A 17,575-nucleotide genomic window follows, 5' to 3' on the forward strand; every position below is an offset into this window, starting at 1 on the left:
GATGTTATCAGCTGGAGAATCTTCTCTTCTCTTGGGTGGCTGAGAAAGCACTTCCCAATGAAGGCTTCATCTCAAACACTGGGGGCTCGCTCATGTAAATGGAAGGTGTGTGCTGGGTGTGCACACGAGGTTGGGAGGAGATCCAGGCAGATCAGAAACAAATTAAAGGAGCATAGAGGGAGGAGGACTAAGAAGAAATGATAGTACTCAGATGGCAGAGACAAAAAGGGAAGGATAGTTTGATGTTCTCCAGCTGACCGGGGGCTTGAACTTGAGAAGGCTCTAGTTGACTAGAATTAAAGATCCTACCTTTTCCTAAACTGTTTATTAGAATCAACTATTCATACATGCAAGGAGATCCAACCAGTCCATCCTAAAGGAGATCAGTCCTGGGTGTTCATTGGGAGGACTGCCGCAGAAGCTGAAACTCCAATACTTTGGCCACCTCATGCGAAGAGTTAACTCATTGGAAAAGACCCTGATGCTGGGAGGGATTAGGGGCAGGAGGAGAAGGGGACGACAGAGGATGAGATGGCTGGATGGTATCACCAACTCGATGGACATGAGTTTGGGTAAACTCCGGGAGTTGGTAATGGACAGGGAGGCCTGGTGTGCTGAGATTCATGGGGTCACAAAGAGTCGGACACAACTGAGTGACTGAACTAAACTGATTAATACATAATTTATGGACCCAGCACAACATGAGCGAGTGGGCCTCTTATTCCAAATTAGTAAGAATTTCAAGATGGTGACAGAAGAGCATTAAGCCAGATGTGACCCTTCTGTGTGCAAGGCCTGTGTGTCTGCTGGGTGGCTCACCCATGTGGCTGCCCTGCTGCTTGTCTGCTCTCAGTGCAGATTTTTCTCCTATAAGGAAGTTGTTGGCTTTGTTGACTTTATTTCCATCCCAGGAAATGACTTTCACTATTGCAGCTTAAGCAGGAACAGTGTCCACCTGCCCTCTAAGGACCAGAGGCCTGTGGGAGAGAGTGGAGAGGTGCCTCCCACCTCCACCTCATCAACATCTGCCTCACAGTCTGTCTTGAGGCTATTCTGTTTAACCTGGCTCCTGGCCCGAAGAGCTTAATTTCCTGTACTTAGACCTGGAAGGAATCCTAATGAGTCCTCACGGAGGAGCCTTCCGGCAGACCCTTAAACCAAACTCCCCCCACCCTCGCCCCCCACCCCACCCCGCCTGTGAACGGTATTCTGAGGAAATTGCCAGCACCTGGTTGTCGTTAGCTCTCTCCTTGCAGGAACTCCTGTGGGCTGCCTGCTAGGCTGTGGTTGCATTCTGAGCAGGCTCCCCGGCCAGGTGTTGCCCTCCGTGATTGAGGCACAGGCAGCTCTTCCTTTCTTCATTCTATTTCAATGCTGTCAAGGCAGGAAAGGAAGCACACACCCCAAAGAAAAGGTTGGATGTGCCATTTTCACTTGTGATTGGCAGAGTGACAGCTCTGCAGGATGGGGGCAAGTAGGTACAGTCATGGGGTCGCAAAGAGTTGGACATGACTGAGTAATGAACACTTTCACTTTTTTTTCATGCATGAATGTGCAGAGTAGAAGGGTGGTGTTCTGGAAAACAGCTTCCGAGGTCGTTTCTTTTACCTTAAATTTTACCTGGGAGAAAAAAATCCTTGAGAGTAGCTAGAACATTTCATTGAAGTAATGGAGGAAGGGACTACTTAGTACATGGGGCAGAATCATATTTGAAACCTATAGTGATTTAACACAGTAACAAAGGCTAAGGAATGGATAGATAGGCGAATTAAACAGAAAAAATTTCAGGAACACATCCAAATATATATATATATATTTCATGTACGTATATGTGTGTGTATGAATTTAGTATAGGAGAAAGAAAGCATTTAAAAAATTATTTTTGGTCAAGAAGGGGAACTGGAAAATTTACTAACCATTTGGAGAAAATGTTGAAGACCTTATACCATGCAGATAAATAAACTGCATGTGGATGAAAGACTTAATTATTTTTAGTACACATAAAAGTAATGAAAGAACAGACAGGTGAGCCTACGGATACATCTCAGATGAAGGGGCCCTCTAAACAGGATGTCTAAGGCTGCTGCTGCTGCTAAGTCGCTTCAGTTGTGTCTGACTCTGCGCGACCCCGTAGACGGCAGCTCACCAGGCTCCCCTGTCCCTAGGATTCTCCAGGCAAGAACACTGGAGTGGGTTGCCACTTCCTTCTCCAGAGGATCTTCCTGACCCAGGGATCAAACCTGGGTCTCCTGCCTTGTAGGCAGATCTTTTACCATCTGAGTCACCAGGAAAGCCCCCAAATATCACATGTTGCCCTTTCATAACCACACCCAATTTCCTCCCACTCCCATCCCTAACTCCTGGCACCACCGATCTGTCCTCTATATAATTCTGTCCTTCAAGAATGTTATACGAGTGGAATTACAGAGTCTGTCACTTTCCGTATTTCTGCTCTCTCCAATGTTCTTCCTTCTTTCCTCGTGCCACAGGATTCCTTCTTGATTATAATTTTTCTGTCTAAAGAACTGATTTGGGGTCATTCTTTAAAAGGTAGCCTTCTCCAAACAGACATGAGAGCCTGTGGAAGGCCTGCATGCAGCCACCTGTATGCCAGGGATTGACTTTTTCACTCACTGTAATTTCCTTATGATCCATCCAAGTTGTTTGAATTTTTATTACTGAGTTATGCTTCATTTATTATTTTGTTTCTTATTATTGCCAAGTGATGCTCTATTGTAAAGAGATATCAGTTTATTCACCCATTAAAGGATATTTTGGTTCTTCCCATATTTTGGCTCTTTATTACAAATAAAGCTGCTATGAAAATCTGTGTATAGGCTTTTTGTGAGTACATGTCTTCATTTTATTAAACAAATGTCTAAGAAGGCAGCTGCTTGATCATCTGATAATGCAGGTTTACTTTTATAAGAAAATGCCAATCTGTTTTCTGGGGGGTGGGCTGTCTCATTTTCCATTCCCACCAGATACTTCTAAGTAACTCACCCTCTATGCATCCTAAGAATTTGGAATTGTCACATTTTATTTTCACCATTGTGATAGGTGTGTGGTATTTATGTCCCACTGTGGTTTCCTTTTGCATTTCCTTGATGGCTAACGATATTGCTCATCTCATGGGCTTATTTGCCATCTGTGTATCTTACTCAGTAAAATATTTATTCAGCTCTCTTGCCCATTTCTGAATTATACAGCTTGTTCTTCTCACTGTGGAGTCCTGAGAGTTCTATATATTTCCTATATTTAGTCCTTTGATGGCTTTGTGTCTTCTCCCAGTCTGTGTAGTTAATGCTTAGGCTCACTTTTTGCTCCGTGGGTATCCAGTTGCTTCAGACCACTGCTGGACAGTCTATCTTTGCTCAACTGAATCCCTTCTGCACATTTGTCAACAATCATCTGGGCTTTTGTATCAATCTGGGTCCAAACAAGAGATAGAAACCAAGCAGTAGGTTAAACGGGAGAAGTTTAATACAAGAATTATTAACTATAATAAAATAATAACTATAGGACATAATGGAGAAGGCAATGGCACCCCACTCCAGTACTCTTGCCTGGAAAATCCCATGGACGGAGGAGCCTGGTGAGCTGCAGTCCATGGGGTCGCTAGGAGTCGGACACGACTGAGCAACTTCACTTTCCGTTTTCACTTTCATGCATTGGAGAAGGAAATGGCAACCCAGTCCAGTGTTCTTGCCTGAAGAATCCCAGGGACGGGGGAGCCTGGTGGGCTGCCGTCTCTGGGGTCGCACAGAGTTGGACACGACTGAAGCGACTTAGCAGCAGCAGCATAGGACATAAGTGTAGGGTTTCTCCTAAAAGGCTGAAGGAGAAATCAAAAGGACAAAATTGGGAGGAGTTCAGACTTCCTTGAAGAAGACGTGGTTTGGCCACCAAACTGCAGTGAAGCTTGTTGGTTTAGCCAGACTGGAGTTGCTGGTTAACTCTGCATGCCCCAACTTGGACTGTGATGGATGGGGATCAGGCAGTCAGCACTGAGTGGGGTGGGCATGGTTGGGGGAAGAAGACTTTAGGGCAGGCAGACTGCACATGCAGGGCTTCCCTGGCGGCTCAGACGGTAAAAAATCTCCCCATGATGAGGGAGACCCAGGTTCGATCCCTGGGTCAGGAAGACCCCCTGAAGAAGAAAATGGTAACCCACTCCAGTATTCTTGCCTGGAGAATTCCATGGATGGAGAAGCCTGATGGGTTACAGTCCATGGGGTCGCAAAGAGTCGGATACGACTGAATTACTAACAGAGACTGCACATACAGAGGGGGCAATCACCTTTGTGTGGATCTTCCAGACCCCTATGGGGCCTGCCCAGGTCCTGGCACACAGGAGGCTGTATGTGGTCTGCCTCACGTCTGTGTGGAGAAGGTGTCTTTTTAAAGAACGACCCCAAATCAGTTCTTTAGACAGAAAAACAATAACCAAGAAAGAATCCTGAAGCACAAAGAAGGAAGAAAAAGCTCTGGAGAGAACAGAATATGGATAAATATAACAGATTAAACTTCTCATCCGTTTATTAAGTCATATTTGAAAATCAGAGCAAAAATGATAATATACTAACCCAAACTCTATGCCAAGCCATGCCCACCACTTCTTGGGCCCCCACAGGGCTCCTGCTCCGTCTGAAAGAAGAAGGGCTCTGAAGCCTCCTTGTGTCCCCATGTGTGTGGTAGGATATTGCATCTGCAGCGCTTTAAGGGGGTAAGGTGACTGAGGGTCTCTCTGAAGGGAGTCACCTTGGAGAGAGGCCCTGAGTGTAGGAATGGCAGGGAGACCATCTGAGTAGAGACTGCTAAGGCCAGGGTGGCCTCCAGGGAGCAAGGACCACTGGGGGTCAGACCTCAGATCCTGGCTGGTGCAGAGGGAGATGAGAGGACATAACTCCAGTCTCTAGGCATGACCCCCCACCACCTTGGCCACTAGGAGGAGGAGATCAGAGCAGCACACAGTGGTGGGGGCTACAGGGCCAGGAAACCTAAGGAATCATTCCCCACCTCTTCCTCTGAGCTGTTGAGAGCAGAGGCAGGGAGAGGGATCATCAGATTCAGGGTGCTGGACCCCCAGTGCTCTTCACAGCATGGGGCCCAGCTCTTAGGGACACTTCTCTGTGTACATTAGTGGAAATTCTCCAGGAAGACCCCACTCTTTGGAAACAGGGACTGTGGGTTGAACATTAAAGGCGCAGTGGTAAAGAATTCACCTGCCATTGAAAGAGACATTAGTGATGTGGGTTTGATCCCTGGTTAGGAAAGATCCCTGAAAAAGGAAATGGCAACCCCCTCCAGTATTCTTGCCTGGGAAATCCCATGGACAGAGAAGTCTGGTGGGCTACAGTCTGTGGGGTCGCAAAAGAGTCGACACGACGGAGAGACAGCATGCACACACGCTGAACATTAAAATTATATTATTCAGACCATTAAAATCATACAATTGCAAAAAAGAAAACAACAAAACAAACCAGGCATTTTTCAAGGACACAGGGAAGTCTCTGGGTGGAAAGCTGTGAACTGAAACAGGCTAGCATTCTCACCTGCTGACCTACTAAACAACGGGCATCATCTCCAGCGAAAGTTCCAGCTGGGGCTCCAATAAATCCCTTGCACTCTTTCTCTGTGTCCTGTTAGACAAACAGCAAGAGCAGGAAGACTCATACAAGCACTGGCTAGGTTATATGCTGTGGCTATTTTTGGTTGTTTTTCAGAAAAGTGTATGTTGGCAAAATAAGGATTGGGAGCTGAAATCTCAGAAGGAAATAACTGGTTCCCCTACTGCCAAGGGCTGCCGGAGAAGGGCGTGGACCTTGGTGTGTGGGGCCTGAGGGTGGGGCTGGGGGGAGTGGCGAGATGCCCAGAGGGGGTTGTCAGGAACAACCAGCTTGGAATATCCAAGGCACTTCAGAGTGCAGAGCCTGATCTGAAAACTCCACTTATTTCTCTTTCTGAGGAAGGACCTTCTGAAAGGAACAGGAGGGCTGGAAAGAAAAACAAACCAATGTTTCAGGAGCATAATTATAAAAATGCACTTCCTCTTCATTTGCCCAGGAAACACTTCCCTCTGGTTGCAGGCTTCATGGAGACCTGAGAACGGGGCACAGTCAGCCCGAGACTGCGATGGGCGGGAGCAGAGAAAGCGTAGTCGGACAAGTGAACTTCCAGGATCTCAGAGCAGCCTCTAGGGCTGTGACCAGGACATCCAGGTAGCTGTGGGGAGTGCAGGAAACGCGACCGGAATGTCCTGGGAGCAAGGAGGAGGCCGTGGGTGACTCGAGTCTTTGGCAGTGCCAGGAAGGGGGATTCTCAATGTCCATGGACTGCTGGGGTGCCACCTGAGGGTGGTGCCGATGCTGGGTGGCATAACCAAGCCCAGGTGTATGCACATGGTGTCCACAGACAGGCTCTGAGGTGAGGGGACAGCAGCAGTGCACATGGAGTCCTTCCCAAGTGCTCCTTTCCAGCAAGTGGGTGCCTGCCTTTCCTTTGGGAGAAGCTGGACGAGCGTCGAGAGAGGAGTGTGTACAGGGCCTCGAGGCTGTGGGAGAAGCAATAGGTCAGTGGTCCTGGAATAGAAGAGAGGAGTCAGAGTTGTGCTGATTCTTCTTCACAAGACTGTGGGCACGGGCTTGGAGTGGTAAGAGGTGCTGGGGGTGTGAGGAGGATGAGTGCTTAGCAGCTCATGTGGGTCCTGGCTCTGGCAGAGGAGGGGCAGGAGGGGCAGCTGTGGCCCTATCCTGAGCAATGGGAGTCCCATGCAAGTGATGCTTGCCAGGGAGGGTGAAGGGAGAAGAGCAAGGCTCAAGGGTGGGACCCCAGCCACATCCTGTCCAGGTATAGTAGAGAGGGTCTGGGATGCAGAGAAAGCAGTGGCTCGGGGAGAGGGTGGAGGTGGGGAGATAGGATGTGGAAAGGGATGAGCAAGTGCAGGCTTCCTGGAAAAGGGAAGCGCAGCTGTGCTTAGTAAGGGGGCTTGAGTGGCTGGACCACAAATGGAATTGAGGTCCCCAAATGAATGAGTTGTAGGTAGAGGGCCAAAGGAAGAGGTAGCATGGTTTTAGAGAAACAGGAAGGGAGCTGGGAGAGGAGAGGATTCACAGCTCAGTAGAAAGGCATCAGGAACAAGAGAAACGGAGCAGGACTATATGGTCCTTGCCGCCCCCCAACTCCGCATGTCTTCTGCCTGCTTTTTGCCTGTGGAAAACTTTAATCAAAGAATCAGTTGAATCAAAAAAGTGAAAAATGCTAAAACAAAGGAAAACAGTCAAAGGAGACTAAATAATAATAGCATAGTCATTAAGCATCAGATCATATCAGTCACTCAGTCATGTCCGACTCTTTTCGACCCCACGAATTGCAGCACGCCAGGCCTCCCTGTCCACCACCAACTCCCGGAGTTCATTCAGACTCACGTCCATCGAGTCAGTGATGCCATCCAGCCATCTCATCCTCTGTCGTCCCCTTCTCCTCCTGCCCCCAATCCCTCCCAGCATCAGAGTCTTTTCCAATGAGTCAACTCTTTGCATGAGGTGGCCAAAGTACTGGAGTTTCAGCTTTAGCATCATTCTTTCCAAAGAAATCCCAGGACTGATCTCCTTCAGAATGGACTGGTTGGATCTCCTTGCAGTCCAAGGGACTCTCAAGAGTCTTCTCCAACACCACAGTTCAAAAGCATCAATTCTTCAGCACTCAGCCTTCTTCACAGTCCAACTCTCACATCCATACATGACCACAGGAAGAACCATAGCCTTGACTAGACAGACCTTTGTTGGCAAAGTAATGTCTCTGCTTTTCAATATGCTATCTAGGTTGGTCATAACTTTTCTTCCAAGGAGAAAGTGTCTTTTAATTTCATGGCTGCAGTCACCATCTGTAGTGATTTTGGAGCCCAGAAAAATAAAGTCTGACACTGTTTCCACTGTTTCCCCATCTATTTCCCATGAAGTGGTAGGACCGGATGCCATGATCTTCGTTTTCTGAATGTTGAGCTTTAAGCCAAGTTTTTCACTCTCCACTTTCACTTTCATCAAGAGACTTTTTAGTTCCTCTTCACTTTCTGCCATATGGGTGGTGTCATCTGCATATCACTAAGCATAGTCAAGGACTATTAGTTCTTTCTCGGGGCTATAGATAATATTCTGAGCCATATCCTGTGAGCTGTCTTATAGATACTAAAACCCGAGGTGGAGAAGTTAACTACATGATGAACAGACTGTACCCAGGACTTGAGCTGCCACAATTCTGAGAACTGATGCACAGAAATGGGAACAAGTGCACCCCAGAACTGAAGATTAACTGTACCTAAAAGAACCAACATATGCTGGATCATCGAAAAAGCAAGAGAGTTCCAGAAAAACATCTATTTCTGCTTTATTGACTATGCCAAAGCCTTTGACTGTGTGGATCACAATAAACTGTGGAAAATTCTGAAAGAGATGGGAATAACAGACCACCTGACCTGCCTCTTGAGAAACCTATATGCAGGTCAGGAAGCAACAGTTAGAACTGGACATGGAACAACAGACTGGTTCCAAATAGGAAAAGGAGTATGTCAAGGCTGTATATTGTCACCCTGCTTATTTAACTTCTATGTGGAGTACATCATGAGAAATGCTGGAGTGGAAGAAACACAAGCTGGAATCAAGATTGCTGGGAGAAATACCAATAACCTCAGATATGCCGATGACACCACCCTTATGGCAGAAAGTGAAGAGGAACTAAAAAACCTCTTGATGAAAGTGAAAGAGGAGAGTGAAAAAGTTGGCTTAAAGCTCAACATTCAGAAAACAAAGATCATGGCATCTGGTCCCATCACTTCATGGGAAATAGATGGGGAAACAGTGGAAACAGTGTCAGACTATTTCTTTGGGCTCCACAATCACTGCAGACGGTGACTGCAGCCATGAAATTAAAAGACACTTACTCCTTGGAAGAAAAGTTATGACCAACCTAGATAGCATATTCAAAATCAGAGACATTACTTTGCCAACAAGGTCTGTCTAGTCAAGGCTATGGTTTTTCCTGTGGTCATGTATGGATGTGAGAGTTGGACTGTGAAGAAGGCTGAGTGCTGAAGAATTGATGCTTTTGAACTGTGGTGTTGGAGAAGACTCTCGAGAGTCCCTTGGACTGCAAAGAGATCCAACCAGTCCATTCTGAAGGAGATCAGTCCTGGGATTTCTTTGGAAAGAATGATGCTAAAGCTGAAACTCCAGTACTTTGGCCACCTCATGCAAAGAGTTGACTCATTGGAAAAGACTCTGATGCTGGGAGGGATTGGGGGCAGGAGGAGAAGGGGACGACAGAGGATGAGATGGCTGGATGGCATCACTGACTCAATGGACGTGGGTCTCAGTGAACTCTGGGAGATGGTGATGGACAGGGAGGCCTGGCATGCTGAGATTCATGGGGTCACAAAGAGTCAGACACGACTTAGCAACTGAACTGAACTGAAAAGAACCAAGGTGATGCTAGTCAGACCACTGATGACCAATTGAAGGTGACTGTTCGAGATGACTGTGCTGTTTCTACATGTAATCCCCTCCCCGATCCTGTCTATGAAAGTTCTCACTCCCTACTTGTCAGGCCAGGTGGGGAATTGGCTTTTAGACAGATGTCCGTCACCCTCCCCACCAGTTGCCAGCATCTGAAATAAAGCAAACTTTACTTTCTACCAACCTGACCTGTATACTGGCTTTTGAGTGGTGAACAGCCAGATGCCCCATGCATATGTTTTGGTAGCACAAGGGCACATTCTCCAGAGGCAGAGGGGACATCATTCTGAAAGTCAGGTATTGTGTCTAGTTGTACAGGTTGCGAGGTGCACAAGGTGCTTCATCATGGCAAAAATCCATCATTCTGGCAGCACATGATCTGGATCTACAACATTTTATGATACAGAGAACTCTCCCTAATCTGTATATGGTCATGAACTGGCCAGGAAGGTAGAATGTCTGCTGAGCGGAAGAAAAGGGGCAGATGGAGATTTGAAGGAAGAGGTAAAACGTGGAACGAACAGGAAAGAGATGGAGAAAGGAAAAACCTGCAGCAAAGAAATGAACATTTTCTTCCCTTTCTCTTTGACCAGGTGGTTTCAGGGACTGCCCATGACTGTTATCATTCTAGAATATCACCCCAGAGGCTGTGTTCAAGGACTGCTTCTCCAGGGTCAGAAAGTAACAAACAAGAAACCTTGCGTCTAGACCTCTGCAGTCATAAAGGTGCTATTTTAATCAAACCTGACAGGCCTGCCTAATTTTTTATGAAGTATTTAATTCCCTCAGTATTTCGAAATAGTAAGCAAAATAATTTCCTTTTGCCCACGTCAGATTTTTTTAAAGTACTGATAAAACACAGATCCTGGCAACTTCTATTTAATCCAAGTCCAGAAGGACTCACTGCCAGCCCTCAGTCACCAGCATATGCAGGAATGCAGAGCTGTTTAACAGCATGTTCACCAGGTAGACTCACTGCCAGCCACCTTCCCCTCACAAAATGATATGCAGAGCCTCCCTCGGGCTCTGCGGAAATAGGGAGCTTATAGGAACAAATTTTGAGCTGATATGGGTGAAAGAACAGCCGACACTCACACTGCTGGCTTCCACTGAAATCCATGGCTGATCAGGGAATTATGTCCTCAGAGGTGCCTGTGTACCAGCTCAAATCCAGGCTTCTTAGGATAGTGATAATAGATCACTCCTGAAGCCCATTCAATTGAGGTAATGCTTTTTGAGTCTGACACTGAGGTCAATAAATATTAACAATTATCACTACTTATTTTTCTTTGGCATTCTCTATTGTGTTTTATAATTATTACTAAAGAGAGAGAAAAAAAAAAAAGCTTTACAAAACCTGAATCACTGCTGGGACATGATATTGGGATCTACTGACCTGAAATCTAGCTCCAGTCCTGGTTCCCAGGCAGATACTTAATCTCTTTGCACCGATGAGAGGGTCTCATAGCATCTGGTCTCCACCATTCAAGAGGTTGACAGGAGGATGAAGCCAGACAAATACAAAGGCCCTTGTACTCCATTAGGTCACACAAGTGCATAGAGTAGGGGTACAAAGCCCATCTGGAGTGTAGAATCGGAATTATCCCAGGAAGATTAGCTTACCTTCCTCTAGTTCAAATAAAGATGTCAGGAAATGAGAAACAAGGGGCTTCCCAGGTGGCCCAGTGGTAAAGAACCCACCTGCCAATGTAGGAGACACGAGTTCGATCCTTGGGTTAGGAAGATCCCCTAGAGAAGGAAATGACAACCCACTCCAGTATTCTTGTCTGGAAAATCACATGGACAGAGGAGCCTGGGGAGCTACAGTCCATGGGGGTCCCAAAAGAGTCAGACACAACTGAGCAACTAAATAGCAACATCAGTAAATGAGACATGAGAGCACTAGGAGGACAGGGGCATTGCAAGCACTGGGCAATCCTGGACCTGCAGGGGCCCCTCTAGGTACATGCAGGATCTCCTCCAAGCAGAAGTCCTTCCTCTATGACTCTGCAGACAGGGACTTGTTATAACCTCTCTCTATTGCACTCAGAATGTTGTGTTGAACTCACCATGGGATTGGCCGCTAGGAGCCCCGATTGTGCTCCTCTGTTATCACTGATGTCCTGGGTCATTCCCTTCCATCACTAATGGATAACTACAGGAGGACTCATGGGTCCTGAGTCACGTCTCTGCCTGAGTCTCTTCCCCTGAGTCAGGAAATAAGCAACATTAAACATTTATTCCCCTTGTGGAAATAAATGGCACAATATGAGGAATTTTTAACACAGCAATTCAAGCTTGATACCCCAATTCTACATTAACCAGCTGTAGAGGGCACCCTGGGAGCTCACACTCTGGCCTGGCTTTCAGAGCAGGCAAACACTGTTCCCATGCCTTTGTTCTCTCCACATGCTAGCCAAACTTCATTTCCATTTCTACTCCCTACAACTTCTTCTCCCTTGGCTTCTGACTGGCCTGGCCGTGCAAATGCCTCCTCCAGGCTCTTTTCTTCCACTGTCCTGTAGAGGACACACCACCTGCCTTCTTGCTACAAGTCTTCTCTACCTGCCCCTCCCTCTGAAACCTCTCCTGAGAAATCTGCAGCATCATTACTGTGCTCATTCATTCCCTGTGCAGCCAAGTAGTATGGCATCCAACTTGAGGGCCCTGGGGCTGGTGCAAGGACCCTGGGATGGGAGGTCAAAGCTGGGCTGTGAATCTTAAAGCACTTGGCAGTTATATACCTTGATGATGGTCTAAAACTCTCATCTGTTGAGAGTTACTTACAATTTTGAGGAGATGTTTTTGTCTTCATGTCACTGAGGCTCAGAAAGGGAGTATGCAGGCTCACAGACCCTGGGAATGGCATGACAAAGTTCACACCTAGACCTTCAGGTCAGAACCAAGTCACCTCCGGACACACTGGGTGACTTCTGTCTTGGCTCTTCCTGTATGCAGTGGGGTGCCTGCCACTACTTGGAATCATCATGAAGAGCAAGTGTACACCTATGCCCACTGGATCACGGGGTAGTTGGGAAATGCATGTTCTGTCTGGTGCAGAATAAGATATCTCCCTGGCACCCAGAACCTGGCCTGATACCTAAAATAGGTGTCAACCAATATATTTTTTTGGCTGATCATATAAGCAGAGCCCTAGCACAGTACCTGGCAGAAGATGGACATTCCAGAAACTATAGTCAGAGTCATAGGAGGTGGCATTTACACACATGCTCATCAAGTTGTTTACCGCCTCTCTGTGAATGATAGATGTTGCCTGCCATTCCTGTAAACAATGAATTACGCCGGTTTTCAAGCCCTCAGCCGTGTAGTTAAGATGCATGTCAAAGGAATCATTTCAACGAGCCCAGACTCTTGCATCTTCCCAAATAGAAATGCACTAAAACCATTAACATGAGATCTTTACTTTTGTGATAGCAGCAACCTTTTGATGTTTGACTACATGTTTGTTTGTTTGTTTGTTTCAGCAAAAACTCCTGTATATCCTGGCTCCTTATTTTCCTCTTTGGTACAGTCCCTTGGAACTAGTGAGAGGCTGCTTACCCAGGCTATAGTCCTCAGTAATGTCCTCAAATGAAACAAAATTATCAACTTTTAGGTTGTGCATTTTTTTTTTTTGGTGGACATATGTTCACCTCATTGCCACAGTCTATGGTCAAGGACCCCCAACGCCCAATACAGAGTTTGGCTTCCACTTGTCACTCAAACTTATCTGTGCTGCTGAGAAAGGTGGTGGCCACACAGAAGGCAAAAAAGGCGTGCCAACCCTCACCACAAAAAAAATGGGCTTGTTCTCTTGCTATGCCCATCACACAGATAAGAAAACTAGAGCCCTGCGTGGCTAAGTTGCCCACAGGAATGAGAATTAGATGAATCATAGAATAAGCTTCTGTTGTCTAACACACACCAAGCACTAAATAAAAGTTTTGATCTTGTTTATTTGAAAGGCTTGTTTATCTTTATTCACTGGTCCATATAGCTACCAAGGAGGTGAAGTTACGGGATGCCCTGCCCTTAGTACACAGGAGGCCCTGTCCCCACAGTGTCATTCTGGGGATTTTCTCTTCCATGCTAAGCAGTGCCCCCCAAACAGCTTGATAATGGCTGTCCTTGCATCAAAACAGAAATCAAAAAAATATCTGAGGTTCTTCCTCCTTTCCAAGCACAACACAGGCTGCAATTCCTTTCTTTCTTTTTAAATTTAAGAAGAGAAAAAATATCTCCCCTAAATTCCTAGGGAAAATCCAGAGACAGTTATTCCCATCATATTTTGAGGAAGTCTTGAATCCTTCACTGGCAGATAGTGGATTCTCAGAAGGGAACTGACCTTCTGCAAAAGCCATTAGAGCAATGTCATCTGAATGAGGTTTCCAGAACGAAATACTGCAGCCCCACCGGGCAGAAAAACAAACCCAGCCATCAGATCCCACAAACAGGGCCTCACCAAGCATGGACATACAGAGGTATCACACACATGCAGCTGAGGCTTCTCTGAGCTTCTCAGGACAGTCCATGGGTCCAGAATGTCATGCATTTCCACTCCAGCAGGCCAAGGTGAAGCTCAAAGGGATGTTTCATTTCCTTCTAAAAAGGGTCACCTCCTTTTTAGAAGGAGGGGAGGACCACACTGGATTATGTTCCCAGGCCACCTGTAGTGACTACACTACATGTTATGTCCCTGTCTGGACACTGGAGATACAATGGTATAGAACAAACACTTATATCTGGAGATCACACTTAGTGGGAGCAGATGGTAAAACACCAGCCATCTGTACCTGTGTGAGCACAATATGCCATGCTGTCCAGGAATTTAAATTACAGTCATATAAAGTAAGATAGAGTAACTGCTTTGTCCTGGGAGACCAGGAAGTGAAGGCGACATCTACACGGAGCCCAAAATACTAAGCAGGATACAGTCACATGCACAGGAAAGAGGTTCAGAGGCAGAAGGAGGGGCCAGCAGTAAGTGCTGGTGATAAGGGCTCAGCATCTCCAAACAAATCCACCTGTGAGGTTGAAACTTAAAGAGAACAAGGGGAACAGGGAAGAGAGGAACTTAAGGAAGAGGGCATGGCCCGCCTCTGCTGATATGAAAGGGGGTAGGAAATTGTACCTTATTTACATCTGACCAGAGCTGGCACAGGCATCGAGTGGGGAAGCGATAGCCAGTGAGACAGGTTTCTGAATGATCACTGTGGCTGCCACATAAACAATGAACTGTCAGACATCAAATATCCATTACCAGGTGGCACTAGTGGTAAAGAATCTGTCTGCCAATGCAGGAGATGCAAGGTTTGATCCCTGGGTTGGGAAGATCCCCTGGAGTAGGAAATGGCAACCCACTCTGATATTCTTGCCTGGAAAATTCCATAGACAGAGGAGCCTGGTGGGCTACAGTCTATGGGGTCGCAAAGAATCGGACATGACAGAGTGACTGAGAACACAAACAAACACACACAAGGGTTCAGGGACTTGCCCAGGATGAAGATACTGAGACAGACAGAATTGGACAAGGTTTTAAGAGTCTCATCAACAGGACTTCAGTGATGGATCTTAAAGAAGGGGTGAGGGAAAAGGCATCAAAAGTTAACATGCAGTTGTCTGATTTGACCACCTACCAAACAGTTGAGATGAGCCAGTGCATGTAGGATCCAGTTCCTGGAAGGCTGAATTGAGAAAAAGCAGGATAACCAGGCCAGAATTGGAGGCAAAACTGCACTTTTTGAAGTCTCATTTGTACAGCTGTCATTTAGAACCCCAAACTCATCTTTCTATTGACATGGTAAAAGCTAGCGAGGCTCCAAGCTTGCCCGTAAATGCCAATTTAATCCCAATGTGCTGACCACAGGACTGATGAGCCCACTACTATGGGAACCTGTGCTTTCGGGGAAGCACATCTGGAGTTCCAGTGTGAGGTATTGGGATCATAGTGTTAAGGAAATCCAGAGACAGACAGATGTGAAAGCAGATTTTATTTAGGAATAACAGCAACACATGAAAAGAGAACTCAGTTTAGAACTGGGCTCTATTCCAAGTACATGATGGACAAATGGGAATATACAGTCAAGCAGAAGAGGGGTGGACAGTGGATGGAAAATTACTAACAGGAAGCATCACAGGTAAGGGGAGATTCTGCCAAACCAACTTGCCAGGAAAGCTGAAGGCAGCCAGGGTGATCAGATATCACCTGGAAGATGGAGTAAGAGGAGGGCATTTGATCAGATACTGAGAGTGATCAGATATTGAGGGTGAGGGGTTCTGCTTCAACTAACTTAGCAGGAATTTTGCTAAATGTGGGAAATTAAAAGGCAGACATAGGAGTCTAAAGCCAAGAGCTACTTGGGAAGGGTGTTCAGAGGAACATGGCTGAAGTTTGGTCAAGGAGAGTCTTCTGTTAATAGCACATCCCTGAACAGAGACCCCTTGCCCTCTGAGGCCTGGGTATAGCAGGAGGGTGAGGCTGGGACTCCAGAAGGCTGATGGGGATAGACTGCTGCAAGGGCCTGGCAAGAGGAAGTGACTGATTTGGCCAGGAGTATGCAGGTGATGTGCTCAGAGCTGGGAGGGTAGGGAGGGAAAGTACAGAGGTGATTTTTCTTTTTACCCCCTGTAAAATGATATGCCCCTTTGCAGACATGAAACACGAAAAGGTGAAAATTGCACAGAGATTTTTTTTTTAATGGTGTCAGTATAAAGTGACCTATTTTTTTTTGGGGGGGGGGAGTAATTTTTTCAATATTCACCAAAATTGCCCTGTTCTAGAAAATTCACAGTTATGCTACACCAAAGAGATAGTATAAGGAAAAGAAAGGTTTTGTTTTTCTCTTTAGAAAGTTTTTTCATTGAGGTATACTTGACATTCAGAAAACGAAGGTCATGGCATCTGGTCCCATCACTTCATGGCAAATAGATGGGGAAACAGTGGAAACAGTGTCAGACTTTATTTTTCTGGGCTCCAAAATCACTGCAGATGGTGACTGCAGCCATGAAATTAAAAGATGCTTACTCCTTGGAAGGAAAGTTATGACCAACCTAGATAGTATATTCAAAAGAAGAAACATTACTTTGCCAACAAAGGTCCGTCTAGTCAAGGCTATGGTTTTTCCAGTGGTCATGTATGGATGTGAAAGTTGGACTGTGAAGAAAGCTGAGTGCTGAAGAATTGATGCTTTTGAACTGTGGTTCAAAAAATTGATGCTTTTAAACTGTGAAGAAGATTCTTGAGAGTCCCTTGGACTGCAAGGAGATCCAACCAGTCCATTCTAAAGGAGATCAGTCCTGGGTGTTCTTTGGAAGGAATGATGCTAAAGCTGAAACTTCAGTACTTTGGCCACTTAATGTGAAGAGTTGACTCATTGGAAAAGACTCTGATGCTGGGAGGGATTGGGGACAGGAGGAGAAGGGGACAACAGAGGATGAGATGACTGGATGGCAGCATCACCGACTCGATGGACATGAGTTTGAGTGAACTCCAGGAGTTGGTGATGGACAGGGAGGCCTGATGTGCTGCAATTCATGGGGTCACAAAGAGTCAGACACGACTGAGCAACTGAACTGAACTGAACTGATAATTGATAAATGATCTCATAAAGGTTTTAGGTGTACAAACTAATGATTTGATGTTTGTGTGCATATTAAATGATTGCCACAGTAAGTGTAGCTACAGTTTGTCAAGACACAAGTTAAATTTTAGAATTTACTCTCTTGGCAGCTTTCATATATGCTCTGAAATATTATTGATTATATCAACAAGCTGTAAATTACATCATCCTGACTTGTTTATTTTATAATTGGGAGTTTGTATCTGTTGACCTCTGTTTCTTCCCTGTCCCCAAACCTCTTTCCCTCTAGCAACCAACTGCTCACTTCTTCACTCTTTAAATAGTGCTGTCCTGTTTTTAAATTAATTTATTTTAATTGGAGGATAATTACAATTTTATGATGGTTTTGTCATACATCAGCATGAATTGGCCACAAGTATTGGAGTATCGCCAATTAACAATGTTGTGAGAGTTTCAGGTGGGCAGCAAAGTGAAAGCTGTTCAGTC

This window comes from Bos mutus, chromosome 8 (assembly GCF_027580195.1).
Source record: "Bos mutus isolate GX-2022 chromosome 8, NWIPB_WYAK_1.1, whole genome shotgun sequence".
Taxonomy (NCBI): domain Eukaryota; kingdom Metazoa; phylum Chordata; class Mammalia; order Artiodactyla; family Bovidae; genus Bos; species Bos mutus.